Source organism: Phyllobates terribilis, unplaced genomic scaffold (assembly GCF_046119375.1).
Source record: "Phyllobates terribilis strain yellow unplaced genomic scaffold, ASM4611937v1 Scaffold_108__1_contigs__length_5656254, whole genome shotgun sequence".
NCBI lineage: Eukaryota > Metazoa > Chordata > Amphibia > Anura > Dendrobatidae > Phyllobates > Phyllobates terribilis.
Window position 1 is genome coordinate 2404972 of NW_027362868.1, and position 20033 is coordinate 2425004.

The following is a 20033-nucleotide window of genomic DNA, read 5'->3' on the forward strand; positions in this document are numbered from 1 at the left end:
TTGCACACACACCATCTATTTAGCAAATGCCCTTGTTATCAACAGCAGCCTTTTAAACTCACCTGAGCTAACAGGTATGTGAGCTGGTTACTCTGCTGCGCTTAAAATTTCTTTTTTCGTTTGCTACAATGCCTTTTCTGAAACGTTGTCTCCCTCTGCTGGAACACTGACTTCTTTCATTTAATGCCTGCAGACTATAAAAGAGAAACCAACCCAAAAAGTTTGGTTGATTAGTCTGTGGCATTCTTTTAAACTGTTGCTTATGGCGGTCTCTGTGAGCTTCTCAGTGACATTCAGCCATCCAGGTATCCCGCCTGCAGTAGACGGAATGTGGCAATGGAACGCTGGCTGCGCGTGTCATAATAGGCTCTGAGCCTTTATATACCTGCGCACAGCAGCAGCCACCTTCAGTCTGCTGCTGGACAGCCAGCAGCAGCAGCAGCAGGAGAGGTAATTAATCAGCAACCCTCCTGCTAAGGGTAGACAGCTGCTCGTTCCACCCCCCCCCCGCCTTAATTGGTTCTCCTCCCTTCCAACGGTGTTGAGGCGGGTGGGAACAGCCGGGGGTTGAGGGTACTGTGCTAAAAGAGGTGGAGTTATGCAGATCTAAAACGCGTGGATTGCAGCAGCAGCAAGCCGAAAAGTGCAGGCATGTGAGGGATCTAGAGGTTGACAGCATGTCTTCTTAACGGGAGTCCAGGTGGCCATCTCCACAAATGGACTTTTCAGAATCCTTGGGTGGCACCGTAGTCGGAAACCAATTCTGGTTATCGCTTCTCGGCCTTTTGGCTAAGATCAAGTGTAGTATCTGTTCTTATCAGTTTAATATCTGATACGTCCCCTATCTGGGGACCATATATTAAATGGATTTTTAGAACAGGGAGATGGAAAAAGAGCTTGCTCTGTCCACTCCACGCATTGACCTGGTATTGCAGTATCTCCAGGACCGGTGCACCCCTTCTTTAATGCAGTTTCTAAAATCAGAAAGAATTGAATTCAATGCTTTTTGTTCATTTTGCTTTTTTGTCGGATTTTGGGATGGACTCTTTGGCTTTGCTTTTCTTCTCCTCATTGGATTTTTCATGTTAAAAGTTGCAGAAGCCAGATGACAAGCTCATTTTGGTTCAACTTCAGTAACTGTGCATTGCATTGCCATGTAATGTAATGTAATGCAATGCTATCTATCTAGCTCTCCCTCTATACTTCCTTTTGGATAAACAGACATATTAGGCAAGCATTTTGGAGCTTTCACCTAAATAACTACAGGTGGTGAGATAAGCTGCACAATATAATTGACCTTTCAGTATATTGTTGCACACACACCATCTATTTAGCAAATGCCCTTGTTATCAACAGCAGCCTTTTAAACTCACCTGAGCTAACAGGTATGTGAGCTGGTTACTCTGCTGCGCTTACAATTTCTTTTTTGGTTTGCTACAATGCCTTTTCTGAAACGTTGTCTCCCTCTGCTGGAACACTGACTTCTTTCATTTAATGCCTGCAGACTATAAAAGAGAAACCAACCCAAAAAGTTTGGTTGATTAGTCTGTGGCATTCTTTTAAACTGTTGCTTATGGCGGTCTCTGTGAGCTTCTCAGTGACATTCAGCCATCCAGGTATCCCGCCTGCAGTAGACGGAATGTGGCAATGGAACGCTGGCTGCGCGTGTCATAATAGGCTCTTAGCCTTTATATACCTGCGCACAGCAGCAGCCACCTTCAGTCTGCTGCTGGACAGCCAGCAGCAGCAGCAGCAGGAGAGGTAATTAATCAGCAACCCTCCTGCTAAGGGTAGACAGCTGCTCGTTCCACCCCCCCCCCCCCCGCCTTAATTGGTTCTCCTCCCTTCCAACGGTGTTGAGGCGGGTGGGAACAGCCGGGGGTTGAGGGTACTGTGCTAAAAGAGGTGGAGTTATGCAGCTCTAAAACGCGTGGATTGCAGCAGCAGCAAGCCGAAAAGTGCAGGCATGTGAGGGATCTAGAGGTTGACAGCATGTCTTCTTAACGGGAGTCCAGGTGGCTATCTCCACAAATGGACTTTTCAGAATCCTTGGGTGGCACCGTAGTCGGAAACCAATTCTGGTTATCACTTCTCGGCCTTTTGGCTGAGACCAAGTGCTTCACAGCAGGAGGTTTCAGTTGAAGGGCACTCAGGTACCCCTCTCCTTGGCCTGGCAGGATCGTCCACTTCGGTGGGCTTCACCTGCCTGCTGCTATTAGGGAGAGGGATTAGTCCTAGGGTAACGGGCAGCGATCCCCCAGCCTTCAGGTGCTTTATCTCAAAGCTCTGAAGGCGCAGATTGCAGGCGGTTGCAATTTGCATTTTGTTGCGCCATACCATGGAGGTTGACCCCAACCTCGTGCCTCTATATGCGAGGCTTAAGAACACTATAAGGGTCCGCTTTACGGCTGGTGGTTCCGATATGCGGAATCTGGGATATGTAGTCCAGGACGTGCTTGAGAAACTGCTCCACGTCAGAACCAACGAAATCCTTTCTATCCAGGATTATCCTCGACGTGGAGATTATGATGTAACCTTTACTGGCGAAGGTATTTTCAAAGATGTTTTGTCCAGAGTTAAGTCGGTAGAAAATAGCCCTGGTCTAAAAGGGATTCAGATCATCGAGCACGTCCTGGATGAGGTAAAGATGGTGGTTGTGAAAATCTTCTCACCCTTCATAACAGCACCAGATGTTATTTCCTTTTTGTCAGTTTATTTTAAAAGTGTGAAATTGATTGGGAAAGTGTTGAATGAGTTTAACATCTGGACCTCAAAATGGAAGTTTTTAGTAAAATGTGAAAGAGACCCTAAATTCCCTGGAGGTGTGAGACTTCCTCCAGCTCGATTTAAAATAGGGCAAACTAATGGGGATTTTTTTTTCTCAGGAATGCCACTTTTCTGTAGGTATTGTGGTCTCTATGGGCACTCTAAGGATAGTTGTGGTGCCACTTGTAGAAATTGTGCCAGTACTGAACATGACACAAAGGAGTGCCCAAATGAAAAAAAATGCTCTTTTTGTCGGACACCTGGTCATTTCTATTTTTCTTGCCCTCACAGGTTCAGAGAGGATGAACAAAAACAAAAGGAGAAGTCCAAGACATCCGGGAATGGACGGGCCAATCAGACCACCCCTCAGGAGGAGGAACAACAACCTGGAGCCTCGGGAGGTGATAAGAGCGCTTCGACTAGTAACAATCCCTCCGAGTCAATGACAGGTAACTCACAGGAGCCCAGGAGCTGGCTGAAAGACCATAAGGAGGCTAAAAGGAAGGCTGAGAAAGATCATAAAGGGGCGGTCGGTAAGGCCAAAAAAGAGCGCCAAAAGGCTGACACCGAGCCCAAAATTCCCACTGGGTCTCACGAGAGCGAGGGCGGTACGTGGCATTTGGTGAGGTCTCATAATAAGAAAAAGAATGGTTCCGTGGAGGTGGCTAATAGGGAGGAGATGGATACATCCCCTCACGGGGGTGTAGACTCTGGAATCCCGAGGTCCCGGGGCTCTGCTGCCCCAGGTGGGGCCCCGAACCTGGCTGCCTCTGGGGACTCTGAGGCTCCGCCATGTGCGCAGCCTGCCCCTGTGTTACGACCCTCTGCGGGTCAGCAGGGGAGTGCGGAGCCTCTCGGAGACCCACCTGACGAGGACCTAAATGGTCAGCCTATGGAGACCCAGTGTAACCTTTCTCACAATATCCTTCCGAGCTACACCCCAGTAGCGTCGGGTCTTAATTTAAGTGAATGTTCCTTCTCCGATGATGAAGACTCTTTGATAACGGTGGATTCAGAAGAGGGCGTTGGTGAAAGTCCAAGTGGTCTGATCCGTCCATCGGATAGGTAAAGTCCAGTTTTTGTTTCTTCCTAACCATTTGTTATGATGGCTGACATTAGTGGTGTTTCCCTCAATGTGAGAGGCATAGGATCCAAGACCAGAAGAGCTACTGTTTTACATTTTTTAACCTGTTTTACAGCTTCTGTTTTCTTTTTACAAGAATGTCATATCCCTCATAAGATTTCTTACAAAAAATATAAGGAAGAGTGGAAACATGGTCCATCGGTCTGGTCTGGATCAAATGCAACCGGATCAGCCGGGGTAGTTATACTTTTTAAGGGAAATGTGTCTATTGATTTTATCCAAGATATTTTACCGGGTCGTATTCTTTTAGTTAAGGCTTTTATTGATGGGACAAGATGGCAGTTTTTAAATTTTTATGGGTCACCTGATAAAAATGAAAGGGCTGATATGCTGGAAATTTTACCTTTATTTATTAACATTTCTGAACCTTTTATCCTGGCAGGTGATTTTAATTGTATTTTAAAAGGCGAAAGCCGACGCTCCGGTTCCGTGAGTAGAAATTATGACAAAACGTCTGGAATGTTAAGCAATATTATAAATGATTGTAAATTAACTGATGTGTATAAAGAATGTAACAAGGATAGCCCTATAGACGCTGGTTTCACCTGGAGCAATTCTACATGTAGCTCCAGGATAGATTTTGTTTTAGGTTCAGAAAAAATACTGCCAGTGAAATGTGAAGTTTTAACTAATATTCTCTCAGATCACAAGGTTTTATCTTTTAGAGTGAGGATTAATGGAAAGAAGAAATGTGGTAAGAAATCTTGGAAATTGAATGTGTCCCTTTTAAAAGATCCACAAATTTTATCGGATTTTATTGAGTTTTATGTAAACTGTAGAAAAAGGAAAAACCCCAATATTTCTTTTAGCTCCTGGTGGGATAGAATGAAAATAAGCATTAAAGATTTCTTTATAAAGAAAAGCATACAAAAAGCTAAAGAAAAGTTTGAGATCTATAATTTTCTTAATATCAGGTTACAGACATTGTACAAATTCAAAGACAATGGTCTGGATGTAGGTAATGATATATTGAGTCTTAAAGGAGAAATTTCAAAGTGGTTGGAACAAAAAGGAAAAGAACTGATTTTTCGTTCAAAGGTAAAACACGTAGAAGAGGATGAGACTTGTTCCAGGTATTTTTTTAAGAAAAACAAACAGGCGAAAACAATAATTGATAACATAGATGGAGATAATAATATCAACGTTATATTGGATAAGGTAAATGTCTATTTTAATGATCTTTTTAATGGAAAAACTATAGACCATGATTTAATACACACTTTCCTGGGGGAGATCAAGTCCACCCTAGATGCTGATGCCCAAAGTTTTTTATCCCAACCTCTATGTGAGGAAGAGATTTTAGAAACCATGAAGAGTTTTAAAAATGGTAAAGTGCCGGGCCCTGATGGTATCCCCATAGAGTTTTATATAAGTTTTTATGATATTTTAAAAGATGATTTGTTTAATTTGTTTTCCGAAGTTTTTAATAATAAGGTTTTACTCAACTCATGGAAGAAAGGTGAGGTATCACTACTATACAAAAAAGGTGACAAAACGGATCTTAAAAACTGGAGGCCGATAACTCTTTTAAATAGTGATTACAAAATTATGGCTAAGATCTGTGCAAATCGGTTGAAAAAGGTGATACATAAAGTAATTCATGCAAATCAGGTATGCGGGGTACCTGGGCGTAGTATCTGGGACAATTTAAACCTGGTGAAAGATTGTATTGAAGATGTAAAAACCAGAAAGACAAAGATGTCAATCCTAGCGGTGGATTTTGAGAAAGCTTTTGACCGCGTGTCTCATTTTTATCTTTTTAAAGTTTTAGAAAAAATGGGCATTCCGGGTGGGTTTTTATTGTCTCTTAAAGCTTTTTATAATGATTGTACGAGTAAGATTTTAGTTAATGGTTTTAAAACAAAAGAGGTAGTTTTAAAATCAGGGGTGAAGCAGGGTTGCCCTTTGTCCCCCCTGCTTTTTATATGTGCTATAGAACCCCTTTTATGTACAATACGCCGGGATAAGCAAATATGTGGAGTACCCTTACCCGGAGGGAATGGTCTACAAGTTAAAGTTGTAAGCTATATGGATGATGTAGCCGTGTTTGGATGTGATGTACCTTCAATACAAAAAACGATAAGCCAAATTCAGTCTTTTTGTACAGTTTCCGGTTTTAAAATTAATCTTACTAAATGTAATATTTTAAATGTCGGGGGGATGAGTTTACATGATGTACCAATTGCAGTTACAGATTCCATTACTATTTTAGGTGTTTCTTTTAATGAATCTAATAATGGTTTTAATAGCTGGGATGCGGCAGCACAGAAAATTAATCAGAAAATCTGCATGTGGAATATGAGAAAGCTGTCAATGGAAGGTAAAGTTCTGATTGTAAAAATGGTGATATTACCTATCCTGTTATATCTTAGTTTGGTGTTCCCCCCTCCTACAAATTTGTTGAAACGAATTACAAAAGTATGTTTTACCTTTTTTTGGGGCTCAAAAATGGAGAAACTCAAAAGAGAAATTGTGACAAAGCCAAAGGTTAAAGGTGGGAAAGATTTCCCTGTTTTAGATAAGTTTCTTTTAATACATTTTTTCTGTTTCTGTTTTAAAACCCTTTTTAAAGATAATTACCTTTCCTATTTTATGCGTTTTAACACTGGTTTTCTCATGAGAAGGTTTGGTTGGTTTGAAACGGTTTTATCCTTTCCTTATGCTTTTAACCTACCTGCACATTATGAGATTTTAAAGAAAATTATTCTTGATTTTAATTTGAATAAGAAACAGACAGGGGATCTATGTAACAGCAAGACACTACTCAAACAAATTAGTACTGATGTGACGTTGTGTGATATTGAACGTTATGATGATGACAAAACTGTACACATATGGAAAATGATTAACGCCCCTTATCTTTTTAATGTACAGAAAGACATGTCTTGGAGCTGCGCACACCACTGTCTTCCTTGCCGGGCATTCCAGTACAGAAGAGGTTTTGTGAGGTCTGCCATCTGCCCAAGAGAAGGTTGTCAAGAAGAAGAGACAGTGAAGCATCTTTTATGGACTTGTGCTTTTGCTAAAGAGTTCTGGAGAAGATTAATCCCCCTGCTGGAGAAAATGGTGGACCTCAAGGACTTTAATTTTGCATCAGTGTTATATGGTCTTCTGGAATGCCCAACAATGGACCAAAAAATAATGGCGTGGAAGACAGTGAATTGTGCCAAGATAGCGCTCTGGAATGCTAGAAATATTGCTGTTTTTAAACATGAAATGTTACCAGTAGATGATGTTTTAGCATTTTGTAAAAGTGAAATGTACATATACTATTTATTGGACAGGAAAAAGAATGTAACGTTGGCAGGCAAATGGCTTTTTAACCTATGGAATATTTGAAGTCTTGTAAAATTTGCTGTGATGGAATTTTTATTTTTCTTTGAAGTCCCGAAAGTGTAATGTGGATGTAATGGTTTTATTTCTGTAATTTGTTAAATTTTAAATAAACGGTTTTTATCCCCATGTGGGGGATAGCAAAATTAAAAAAAAATCTGTTCTTATCAGTTTAATATCTGATACGTCCCCTATCTGGGGACCATATATTAAATGGATTTTTAGAACAGGGAGATGGAAAAAGAGCTTGCTCTGTCCACTCCACGCATTGACCTGGTATTGCAGTATCTCCAGGACCGGTGCACCCCTTCTTTAATGCAGTTTCTAAAATCAGAAAGAATTGAATTCAATGCTTTTTGTTCATTTTGCTTGTTTGTCGGATTTTGGGATGGACTCTTTGGCTTTGCTTTTCTTCTCCTCATTGGATTTTTCATGTTAAAAGTTGCAGAAGCCAGATGACAAGCTCATTTTGGTTCAACTTCAGCAACTGTGCATTGCATTGCCATGTAATGTAATGTAATGCAATGCTATCTATCTAGCTCTCCCTCTATACTTCCTTTTGGATAAACAGACATATTAGGCAAGCATTTTGGAGCTTTCACCTAAATAACTACAGGTGGTGAGATAAGCTGCACAATATAATTGACCTTTCAGTATATTGTTGCACACACACCATCTATTTAGCAAATGCCCTTGTTATCAACAGCAGCCTTTTAAACTCACCTGAGCTAACAGGTATGTGAGCTGGTTACTCTGCTGCGCTTAAAATTTCTTTTTTGGTTTGCTACAATGCCTTTTCTGAAACGTTGTCTCCCTCTGCTGGAACACTGACTTCTTTCATTTAATGCCTGCAGACTATAAAAGAGAAACCAACCCAAAAAGTTTGGTTGATTAGTCTGTGGCATTCTTTTAAACTGTTGCTTATGGCGGTCTCTGTGAGCTTCTCAGTGACATTCAGCCATCCAGGTATCCCGCCTGCAGTAGACGGAATGTGGCAATGGAACGCTGGCTGCGCGTGTCATAATAGGCTCTGAGCCTTTATATACCTGCGCACAGCAGCAGCCACCTTCAGTCTGCTGCTGGACAGCCAGCAGCAGCAGGAGAGGTAATTAATCAGCAACCCTCCTGCTAAGGGTAGACAGCTGCTCGTTCCACCCCCCCCCCGCCTTAATTGGTTCTCCTCCCTTCCAACGGTGTTGAGGCGGGTGGGAACAGCCGGGGGTTGAGGGTACTGTGCTAAAAGAGGTGGAGTTATGCAGATCTAAAACGCGTGGATTGCAGCAGCAGCAAGCCGAAAAGTGCAGGCATGTGAGGGATCTAGAGGTTGACAGCATGTCTTCTTAACGGGAGTCCAGGTGGCCATCTCCACAAATGGACTTTTCAGAATCCTTGGGTGGCACCGTAGTCGGAAACCAATTCTGGTTATCGCTTCTCGGCCTTTTGGCTAAGATCAAGTGCAGTGATCTAACGGTTGTTGCCTTGGTCTCGGCTAGGAGGTGCCTGGGGTACCCGGCTTGTTAGCCTTGGGGGATCGCTCTCTCTTAACGGAGGGAGCTTCACCCCCTTGCTGCTATTGGCAAGTTGGATTAATCCCCAGGCAACGAGAGGCGATCACCCTTGTCACTACTTCGGTAGGGGGCAACTGTTCCCACACATAGCTGTGGGGACAACATTGTGGAAGGACTTGAAGATGGAGGATGTAATGAAGTGGAATTGCTTACGCTTTTCTGCGAAGATGGACTGTTTGTTGGAGGAAGAAGAAGTTCTGGATTTGCTGGAGGAATATGGAGCAGTAGAAAAGAAGGATATCTTGTGCATGCAAGAGCTAAGGTACAAGAAGATGTATGATGTGACTTTACGCTTGGAGGAGAAATGTCTTCATTTCTTGAAGTGTTGGAATGGAGGGAAGGTTGGAGTGAAGCCACTTTTTTTGGGAAAACCAAGAACTGTGGTAGTAAGTATGGACGATCCTTTTGTGATAATGGAGGAAGTGCTGGAGTATTTAAAGAAGAAATGTGTGTTGGTAAAGTTCCAGAAGGACTATTTGAACAAAGTTGGAGTATGGAACGGAAAAAGACGATTTGTAGTATGGATGAAGAGAGAAGAAGAGTTGGTTATGGGAAAAATTGTGATAAATGGCAGGACTGGTTTCTGTTATATGGAAAAAGACAAGAAGAGTTTTGAAGAATGTAAAGAGGAGCAGAGAGAGTTGCAAGTAGTTAAAGAGAAAGAAGAAATTGTGAAAAAGAAGCAAGATTTGGTGAGAAGTAAAGACTCATTGTTAGAAGGAGTAAAGATTGAAGATTGTGCTGTGGGAGAAGAGGAGATACAAGTAAAGCAGATATTTGTAAGGAGAGAACTAAAGGAAAATGATAAAGAAAAGAGACGTAAGTCGGAGGACAAGAAAGAAGAGAAAGTAACATGTGATAGTGCTGAAGGTGAAAAGATTTTGTTGGAAGGTTTTTTGGATAGTGACTGGGATATGTGGGACAGGTCTTGGAGTAGGAAAAGACGTGGAAGGAAAAAAGCTTTGAGTTAATTGTTAATGTCTTGTAGGAAGGTTTTTTTGCTGATGTAAGAGTGTTTTATGTTTGTTAAATTTATTAAGTATTATTATTAAATTTTGTTATAAAAAAAAAAAAAAAAGTTGAATTCGGATGATGAAGGCGTAGGCGACATTTTTGTTGTCCATGCATATGGAATTTAATTTATGTCGCGTCTTCTGACGCATTCAATTAAAAAAAAATCTGTTCTTATCAGTTTAATATCTGATACGTCCCCTATCTGGGGACCATATATTAAATGGATTTTTAGAACAGGGAGATGGAAAAAGAGCTTGCTCTGTCCACTCCACGCATTGACCTGGTATTGCAGTATCTCCAGGACCGGTGCACCCCTTCTTTAATGCAGTTTCTAAAATCAGAAAGAATTGAATTCAATGCTTTTTGCTCATTTTGCTTGTTTGTCGGATTTTGGGATGGACTCTTTGGCTTTGCTTTTCTTCTCCTCATTGGATTTTTCATGTTAAAAGTTGCAGAAGCCAGATGACAAGCTCATTTTGGTTCAACTTCAGCAACTGTGCATTGCATTGCCATGTAATGTAATGTAATGCAATGCTATCTATCTAGCTCTCCCTCTATACTTCCTTTTGGATAAACAGACATATTAGGCAAGCATTTTGGAGCTTTCACCTAAATAACTACAGGTGGTGAGATAAGCTGCACAATATAATTGACCTTTCAGTATATTGTTGCACACACACCATCTATTTAGCAAATGCCCTTGTTATCAACAGCAGCCTTTTAAACTCACCTGAGCTAACAGGTATGTGAGCTGGTTACTCTGCTGCGCTTAAAATTTCTTTTTTGGTTTGCTACAATGCCTTTTCTGAAACGTTGTCTCCCTCTGCTGGAACACTGACTTCTTTCATTTAATGCCTGCAGACTATAAAAGAGAAACCAACCCAAAAAGTTTGGTTGATTAGTCTGTGGCATTCTTTTAAACTGTTGCTTATGGCGGTCTCTGTGAGCTTCTCAGTGACATTCAGCCATCCAGGTATCCCGCCTGCAGTAGACGGAATGTGGCAATGGAACGCTGGCTGCGCGTGTCATAATAGGCTCTGAGCCTTTATATACCTGCGCACAGCAGCAGCCACCTTCAGTCTGCTGCTGGACAGCCAGCAGCAGCAGCAGCAGGAGAGGTAATTAATCAGCAACCCTCCTGCTAAGGGTAGACAGCTGCTCGTTCCACCCCCCCCCCCCCGCCTTAATTGGTTCTCCTCCCTTCCAACGGTGTTGAGGCGGGTGGGAACAGCCGGGGGTTGAGGGTACTGTGCTAAAAGAGGTGGAGTTATGCAGATCTAAAACGCGTGGATTGCAGCAGCAGCAAGCCGAAAAGTGCAGGCATGTGAGGGATCTAGAGGTTGACAGCATGTCTTCTTAACGGGAGTCCAGGTGGCCATCTCCACAAATGGACTTTTCAGAATCCTTGGGTGGCACCGTAGTCGGAAACCAATTCTGGTTATCGCTTCTCGGCCTTTTGGCACGATCTATCAGGTTTACCTGTGTGGTCTTGCCTGTGAGGTGCTCTTGGTACCCTTTCTCTCGGCCTGGGGGGATCGTTCCTCTTCGGAGGGACTTAACCCCCCTGCTGCTATTGGGAGGAAGGATTAGTCCGGGAGCAACGGGAAGAGATCCCATGAAGGCTTGCGCCTTTCAGAGAGAAGAGTCGGTACGTTCCTGAGTGAAGGATGCCGGCAACGCTCACATATTCATCGGGTGATGCCCGGATGCGGAACACCGTGAGGATTGAAGTTGGAGCAGCATCGAGGATGGAGAAGAATTTGGACTACATCTGCCATAGGATTCTTCTTGGAGTTCTGGAGTTTCGGCGGGAAGACATATTCTGCTTCCAGGGCAACGAGTACAAGGGGACATACACCATCACCTTCAAGAGCCAGGGATGCTGTCAGCAACTCGTACAAAAGGTAAACGAGAAAAACTACTTAGATGAATTGGATGGACTAACCTTTTGTCTCTTGTATGCTTATGACGAGATCCCCATCGTGGTGCATTTCCCGAACCCCTTTGTGGAAGCTGCAGACATCTCGACCTACCTTACCCGCTATTGTGATGATCTGAGATACCTGGGTACTGTGAAGAACGCGGTAGGCTTCTGGTGCGGCAAGAGAAGGTATATGGCCCGTCTAAAGAGGGACCTTAGTGGAGTGGGAGGAATGCTACACCCTCCCTCAACCTTCGTAATCGGTAAGAGCTGAGGCTACTTATTTTATCCTGGAATGCCAGTATGTTGCAGGAACTGTGGACAAATGGGTCATACCCAAACGTCCTGCACGGGCAGGAAAGTAGACCGCTGCAATAATTGCAGCTGTTACGGACATTTAATGAAGGACTGTCCCGCTGGGAGGAAATGTAATCTCTGCGGTGAGGCGGGGCACATGTTCCGAGGATGCCCCAACAGGACCAGGACCAGGACCTACGCAGAAGCTGCATCTTCTGAAGCTGAGCCGATGCGCCCACCGGTCTTCACTGGCAGGCCGGCGTCGGAGGGCGGTTCGAAGGGCGGGAAGGCTGGGATGGAGCAGGGAGCCGGAGGCCCCTCTGGGGCGGCACCTGCATCGAAGTCCCTTAACGATGGGCGGACCTCGCATGGACCGGAGCGGGGGGGTCCTCCTTCTGGGAGGGTATCCTCCGTATCGATGGTTCCCGATACCGATCCTGTTGGGCTGGAGGGTGGTGCCCCTGTGCGGTTGGCTACAGGGGACCACGCAGCGATGGCCTCAGGATCTTCCAGGGCGATTAGCCAGCCAGATGAGGGGGCTTTGCTTCTAGGTGGCGAACATCAGGAAATCTGTGTTGCTGATCTTGTCCTGATGGACCAGTCTCCCCCCCTGGAGGAGGTGGAGGAAGAGGAGGACTGCACCAGTGACCTAGTGGAGTCTGCCCCGAAAAAGAGACGGAATGTCGAAGCCCCAGCGTCTCCTGGAATGTGGCTGGGAACCGTGACCTACGAGGGGGCAACCGCCGGCTCACAGAATATCGAGTCGTTTGGGTCCTCTAGCCCGGATGTCCTGGAGCAATTTGATATACAGGGCTTTGAGTCAGGTGTCCTCATGGAAGATCCACCACCCTGACCTATGAATGCCCACATTAAGACTTGTCTCACTGAATGTGAGGTCATTAAAGAGCCCAGTTCGTAGGGCTGCTCTATTCAAGTATTTAGAAACCACTGACTTTGACATATGTTTATTACAGGAATGCGGGATACAACATGCACTAAATTATAATGATATCAAGACAGATTGGAGACTGGGGCCCTCCATCTGGTCTGGCTCCAATGACAACAAGTCAGCGGGGGTGGGCTTCCTCTGTCGTGGGAGAAATATTACTATAAATGCTGTCACAGAAATAGTACCAGGCAGAGTGGTTTTAGTGCATTTTAAATTTAATGGTTTTACCCTACGTGTAATGAATATTTATGCTCCCCCTGATAAGCAAGAGAGAATTAATTTATTTGGGATATTGCCATTGTACTGTACTGGGTCATCTCCCCTGATCGTAGGGGGTGATTTTAATTGTCTTTGTGCTAGTGAACAACGAGCAGGGGGTGACCCTTTACGCAAATTGGATAAGTCATGTCATCTATTGAAAGATTTTATAACTGATTTTAAATTATGCGATGCGTGGAGGTCACTCCTGCCGACGGACCCTGGTTATACGTGGTCCGGAAGAGGGGTGTCCTACAGGATCGATTTTATTTTCCTATCAGATGATTTTAACCCTGTTAAATGTGTTTTAACATCAAATATATTTTCTGACCATAAGGGCTTGGAGGTGCATCTAGAATACCGGGATGAACAGAGGGTCAACAGGGGCCTCTGGCGTCTAAGTACATACCTGCTGGAGGACCCTCTGATTCGACAAGACTTTGGTAAAGCCTATCAAGCCTGGCGGCGACAAAAACCTTCTGATGCCCCTATGGTAACCTGGTGGGAAAATTTGAAAAAAAAAGTCAGAATGTTTTTTATAAAAGCAGGGAGACGTAAAGCTAGAGAGAAAAAAAGATGTTTTAGTGATCTTAACACCAAACTACAAACACTTTTTAAATTCAAAGAGCTAGGGGTGGAGGTGGGAGATGATATTGCTAGCCTAAAAACTGAAATTCAGAACTGCATAGACACAAAGGGGAAAGAGATTATTTTTAACTCTAGAGTGCAGCACTTGGAGGAGGGGGAGAAGTGCTCTCGCTTCTTCTTCAAAAAAGTCATGGATAAAAGAGAAGTGATCACAAATCTAGAGGGTGAAACATCTATGCAGGGAATGTTGAATGCTACTTTTAACTTTTATAAGCATCTTTTTAGTAAAAAGTGTATAGATGAGTCCTTTTTATCTGATGCTCTTAATGATCTCGATTTTAAGTTAAATTTTACAGACCAGGAGTTTTTAGAGCGCGATATTGTTTTAGAGGAATTATTTTATGTTTTTAAAAGTTTCTCTAAGGGTAAAGCACCTGGGTGTGACGGACTACCTGTAGAATTTTACCTTACTTTTTGGGACATTTTAAAAGAGGACCTTTTTATGCTTTTTAAAGAAGTTTTTATTTGTGAACAGTTGCCATTTTCGTGGAGGAGAGGAGTGGTGTCTTTGATATATAAAAAAGGTGACCGCAGTACTCTAGCGAATTGGAGACCCATAACTCTCCTAAATGTTGATTACAAGGTACTTGCTAAGGTGGTTGCAGACCGGCTCAGGAGTGTCATTGCCAAACTAATCCAGCCTGAGCAGGTTTGTAGTGTACCAGGCAGAAGTATTTCAGAGGTTTTAAACGTATTAAGGGATGTAATTTGGTATTCCAGAGACCGGGGTCAAAATGTAGCTCTTTTAGCCCTAGATTTTGAAAAAGCTTTCGATAGAGTCTCTCATAGATTTCTTTTTAGAGTTTTAAAAAGAATGGGTATCCCTAATATGCTTTTAAATTGTATTAAGATTTTATATAAAAATTGTTTTAGTCAAATTTCTCTTAATGGCTTTTTAACAGATGGAGTTCCCCTTGAGTCCGGAGTGAAGCAGGGATGCCCCTTGTCGCCCATCCTGTTCATCTGCGCCATGGAGCCCCTGCTGAGCGCAATAAGGAAAGACAAAGTGATTAGAGGGGTTCCTGTTCCAGGCGGAGGTGGCAGTGATGTGAGAGTCTTTGGCTACATGGATGACGTGACGGTTGTGTGCGTGGACCCTGCTTCCCTCCGGAGGGCGGTGTTGCGCATTGATTTTTTTTCCCAGGCATCCGGTTTTAAACTTAATTTAAATAAATCTGAATGTCTGACTTTGGGATCCTGGGACACCGCCCAACTCCCGCAGCTCACTATAAAACGAGACAATGTATAAATTCTTGGAGTTGTTTTTAACGAGGAGAATGTGGGAACTCAAAGCTGGGAGAATGTCATAGAAAAAATGTCAAAGAAAATATCATTTTGGGGTTTGAGGTCCCTAACAATGGAGGGGAAAATTTTAATTATAAAATCAGTGTTGTTACCCCTCATACTGTATATAGCTATGGTGTACCCCCCCTCTGATGTTTTAATTAAAAAAATGACTAGGATGATCTTTATGTTTTTATGGAACTCCAAAATGGAAAAATTAAGGCGAGAAATAATGAGGAAGAATAAAATGAACGGCGGAAGGGATGTCCCCGATTTACATATTTATTTGTATTTAAATTATTTCTGCTTTTGTTTCAAACATTTTAATGGTAATAGTGCGCTAAGTTATTTTTTAAAATATACTTGTGGGATGATTTTTAAAAGATGGTTTAAGTTGTCGTTGAATTCCCCTGTTTTACTATGCCCCCCCAAACACCAAGCAATCTTAGAAAAGACTGTTCGATTTTATAGCCTTGGTGATTTTAATATGGACATTTTTAAAGACCGCAAGAAGCTTTTATCTTTTCTGAGGAGGAATGAAGATGTGACCCCCATAGTAAATTTCTCAGAAGAGAGATCGAAGCAAGTTTGGAAGAATGTCTTCGGGAAATTCTTAGCAAATGGACATAAGGACATCGCATGGATGGTGGTCCACCAGTGCCTCCCCACCAGAGAGTTTCAACACAGGAGAGGCCTGGTGGCCAGAGCCAAATGCCCCAGAGACTCATGTGTTAATGACGAAACCACCTTGCACCTTATGTGGAATTGCCCATTTGCACAGGAACTTTGGCACAAAGTTGGGATTCTTTTAAAATGGACTTGCGGTTTAAGAGATTTTAACCATGAATATGTTTTATATGGCCTTTTTAAATGTCCGACCCCTCAACAGTATTGTATATGTTGGTGTATGATTAACTGTTTTAAAGACGCCCTTTGGAAGGCACGCAATATTTTACTTTTTAAACGTGATGCTATTTCTGTGAAGGATTGTCTTAAAATTGCTTTTAGCCAGATGTATATTTATTACTTGAGGGATGTCAAATGTATTGGGAGGAGGGATGCTAATCGTATATGGGGTTTTTATGGGTGGAATTCTGTGTTTTAATAATGTACTGTTTGTGTTGTTGTTTTTGATTGTAAACCATCTTTTACGCACTTAATAAATTATGTTGAAACCTGATCTGTTCTTATCAGTTTAATATCTGATACGTCCCCTATCTGGGGACCATATATTAAATGGATTTTTAGAACAGGGAGATGGAAAAAGAGCTTGCTCTGTCAACTCCACGCATTGACCTGGTATTGCAGTATCTCCAGGACCGGTGCACCCCTTCTTTAATGCAGTTTCTAAAATCAGAAAGAATTGAATTCAATGCTTTTTGTTCATTTTGCTTGTTTGTCGGATTTTGGGATGGACTCTTTGGCTTTGCTTTTCTTCTCCTCATTGGATTTTTCATGTTAAAAGTTGCAGAAGCCAGATGACAAGCTCATTTTGGTTCAACTTCAGCAACTGTGCATTGCATTGCCATGTAATGTAATGTAATGCAATGCTATCTATCTAGCTCTCCCTCTATACTTCCTTTTGGATAAACACACATATTAGGCAAGCATTTTGGAGCTTTCACCTAAATAACTACAGGTGGTGAGATAAGCTGCACAATATAATTGACCTTTCAGTATATTGTTGCACACACACCATCTATTTAGCAAATGCCCTTGTTATCAACAGCAGCCTTTTAAACTCACCTGAGCTAACAGGTATGTGAGCTGGTTACTCTGCTGCGCTTAAAATTTCTTTTTTGGTTTGCTACAATGCCTTTTCTGAAACGTTGTCTCCCTCTGCTGGAACACTGACTTCTTTCATTTAATGCCTGCAGACTATAAAAGAGAAACCAACCCAAAAAGTTTGGTTGATTAGTCTGTGGCATTCTTTTAAACTGTTGCTTATGGCGGTCTCTGTGAGCTTCTCAGTGACATTCAGCCATCCAGGTATCCCGCCTGCAGTAGACGGAATGTGGCAATGGAACGCTGGCTGCGCGTGTCATAATAGGCTCTGAGCCTTTATATACCTGCGCACAGCAGCAGCCACCTTCAGTCTGCTGCTGGACAGCCAGCAGCAGCAGCAGCAGGAGAGGTAATTAATCAGCAACCCTCCTGCTAAGGGTAGACAGCTGCTCGTTCCACCCCCCCCCCCGCCTTAATTGGTTCTCCTCCCTTCCAACGGTGTTGAGGCGGGTGGGAACAGCCGGGGGTTGAGGGTACTGTGCTAAAAGAGGTGGAGTTATGCAGATCTAAAACGCGTGGATTGCAGCAGCAGCAAGCCGAAAAGTGCAGGCATGTGAGGGATCTAGAGGTTGACAGCATGTCTTCTTAACGGGAGTCCAGGTGGCCATCTCCACAAATGGACTTTTCAGAATCCTTGGGTGGCACCGTAGTCGGAAACCAATTCTGGTTATCGCTTCTCGGCCTTTTGGCTAAGATCAAGTGTAGTATCTGTTCTTATCAGTTTAATATCTGATACGTCCCCCATCTGGGGACCATATATTAAATGGATTTTTAGAACAGGGAGATGGAAAAAGAGCTTGCTCTGTCCACTCCACGCATTGACCTGGTATTGCAGTATCTCCAGGACCGGTGCACCCCTTCTTTAATGCAGTTTCTAAAATCAGAAAGAATTGAATTCAATGCTTTTTGTTCATTTTGCTTGTTTGTCGGATTTTGGGATGGACTCTTTGGCTTTGCTTTTCTTCTCCTCATTGGATTTTTCATGTTAAAAGTTGCAGAAGCCAGATGACAAGCTCATTTTGGTTCAACTTCAGCAACTGTGCATTGCATTGCCATGTAATGTAATGTAATGCAATGCTATCTATCTAGCTCTCCCTCTATACTTCCTTTTGGATAAACAGACATATTAGGCAAGCATTTTGGAGCTTTCACCTAAATAACTACAGGTGGTGAGATAAGCTGCACAATATAATTGACCTTTCAGTATATTGTTGCACACACACCATCTATTTAGCAAATGCCCTTGTTATCAACAGCAGCCTTTTAAACTCACCTGAGCTAACAGGTATGTGAGCTGGTTACTCTGCTGCGCTTAAAATTTCTTTTTTGGTTTGCTACAATGCCTTTTCTGAAACGTTGTCTCCCTCTGCTGGAACACTGACTTCTTTCATTTAATGCCTGCAGACTATAAAAGAGAAACCAACCCAAAAAGTTTGGTTGATTAGTCTGTGGCATTCTTTTAAACTGTTGCTTATGGCGGTCTCTGTGAGCTTCTCAGTGACATTCAGCCATCCAGGTATCCCGCCTGCAGTAGACGGAATGTGGCAATGGAACGCTGGCTGCGCGTGTCATAATAGGCTCTGAGCCTTTATATACCTGCGCACAGCAGCAGCCACCTTCAGTCTGCTGCTGGACAGCCAGCAGCAGCAGCAGCAGGAGAGGTAATTAATCAGCAACCCTCCTGCTAAGGGTAGACAGCTGCTCGTTCCACCCCCCCCCCGCCTTAATTGGTTCTCCTCCCTTCCAACGGTGTTGAGGCGGGTGGGAACAGCCGGGGGTTGAGGGTACTGTGCTAAAAGAGGTGGAGTTATGCAGATCTAAAACGCGTGGATTGCAGCAGCAGCAAGCCGAAAAGTGCAGGCATGTGAGGGATCTAGAGGTTGACAGCATGTCTTCTTAACGGGAGTCCAGGTGGCCATCTCCACAAATGGACTTTTCAGAATCCTTGGGTGGCACCGTAGTCGGAAACCAATTCTGGTTATTGCTTCTCGGCCTTTTGGCTAAGATCAAGTGTAGTATCTGTTCTTATCAGTTTAATATCTGATACATCCCCTATCTGGGGACCATATGTTAAACGGATTTTTAGAACAGGGAGATGGAAAAAGAGCTTGCTCTGTCCACTCCACGCATTGACCTGGTATTGCAGTATCTCCAGGACCGGTGCACCCCTTCTTTAATGCAGTTTCTAAAATCAGAAAGAATTGAATTCAATGCTTTTTGTTCATTTTGCTTGTTTGTCGGATTTTGGGATGGACTCTTTGGCTTTGCTTTTCTTCTCCTCATTGGATTTTTCATGTTAAAAGTTGCAGAAGCCAGATGACAAGCTCATTTTGGTTCAACTTCAGCAACTGTGCATTGCATTGCCATGTAATGTAATGTAATGCAATGCTATCTATCTAGCTCTCCCTCTATACTTCCTTTTGGATAAACAGACATATTAGGCAAGCATTTTGGAGCTTTCACCTAAATAACTACAGGTGGTGAGATAAGCTGCACAATATAATTGACCTTTCAGTATAATGTTGCACACACACCATCTATTTAGCAAATGCCCTTGTTATCAACAGCAGCCTTTTAAACTCACCTGAGCTAACAGGTATGTGAGCTGGTTACTCTGCTGCGCTTAAAATTTCTTTTTTGGTTTGCTACAATGCCTTTTCTGAAACGTTGTCTCCCTCTGCTGGAACACTGACTTCTTTCATTTAATGCCTGCAGACTATAAAAGAGAAACCAACCCAAAAAGTTTGGTTGATTAGTCTGTGGCATTCTTTTAAACTGTTGCTTATGGCGGTCTCTGTGAGCTTCTCAGTGACATTCAGCCATCCAGGTATCCCGCCTGCAGTAGACGGAATGTGGCAATGGAACGCTGGCTGCGCGTGTCATAATAGGCTCTGAGCCTTTATATACCTGCGCACAGCAGCAGCCACCTTCAGTCTGCTGCTGTACAGCCAGCAGCAGCAGCAGCAGGAGAGGTAATTAATCAGCAACCCTCCTGCTAAGGGTAGACAGCTGCTCGTTCCACCCCCCCCCGCCTTAATTGGTTCTCCTCCCTTCCAACGGTGTTGA

General features: G+C 43.2%; 6 non-coding genes across 6 annotated transcripts; all 6 read left to right on the top strand.

The window, feature by feature from the left end:
• The first annotated feature begins 769 nt into the window (after positions 1-769).
• On the top strand, positions 770-960 carry LOC141199626 (U2 spliceosomal RNA). Its single transcript, XR_012271374.1, has one exon. It is a non-coding gene; the product is annotated as a U2 spliceosomal RNA (small nuclear RNA).
• A 6396-nt stretch (positions 961-7356) lies between these two features.
• LOC141200847 (U2 spliceosomal RNA) lies at positions 7357-7553 on the top strand. The gene has a single exon (XR_012272553.1). It is a non-coding gene; the product is annotated as a U2 spliceosomal RNA (small nuclear RNA).
• A 2400-nt stretch (positions 7554-9953) lies between these two features.
• LOC141200834 (U2 spliceosomal RNA) lies at positions 9954-10142 on the top strand. Its single transcript, XR_012272542.1, has one exon. It is a non-coding gene; the product is annotated as a U2 spliceosomal RNA (small nuclear RNA).
• A 6183-nt stretch (positions 10143-16325) lies between these two features.
• On the top strand, positions 16326-16515 carry LOC141200842 (U2 spliceosomal RNA). The gene has a single exon (XR_012272548.1). It is a non-coding gene; the product is annotated as a U2 spliceosomal RNA (small nuclear RNA).
• A 1121-nt stretch (positions 16516-17636) lies between these two features.
• On the top strand, positions 17637-17827 carry LOC141200378 (U2 spliceosomal RNA). The gene has a single exon (XR_012272100.1). It is a non-coding gene; the product is annotated as a U2 spliceosomal RNA (small nuclear RNA).
• A 1120-nt stretch (positions 17828-18947) lies between these two features.
• LOC141200593 (U2 spliceosomal RNA) lies at positions 18948-19138 on the top strand. The gene has a single exon (XR_012272309.1). It is a non-coding gene; the product is annotated as a U2 spliceosomal RNA (small nuclear RNA).
• Positions 19139-20033: the final 895 nt, after the last annotated feature.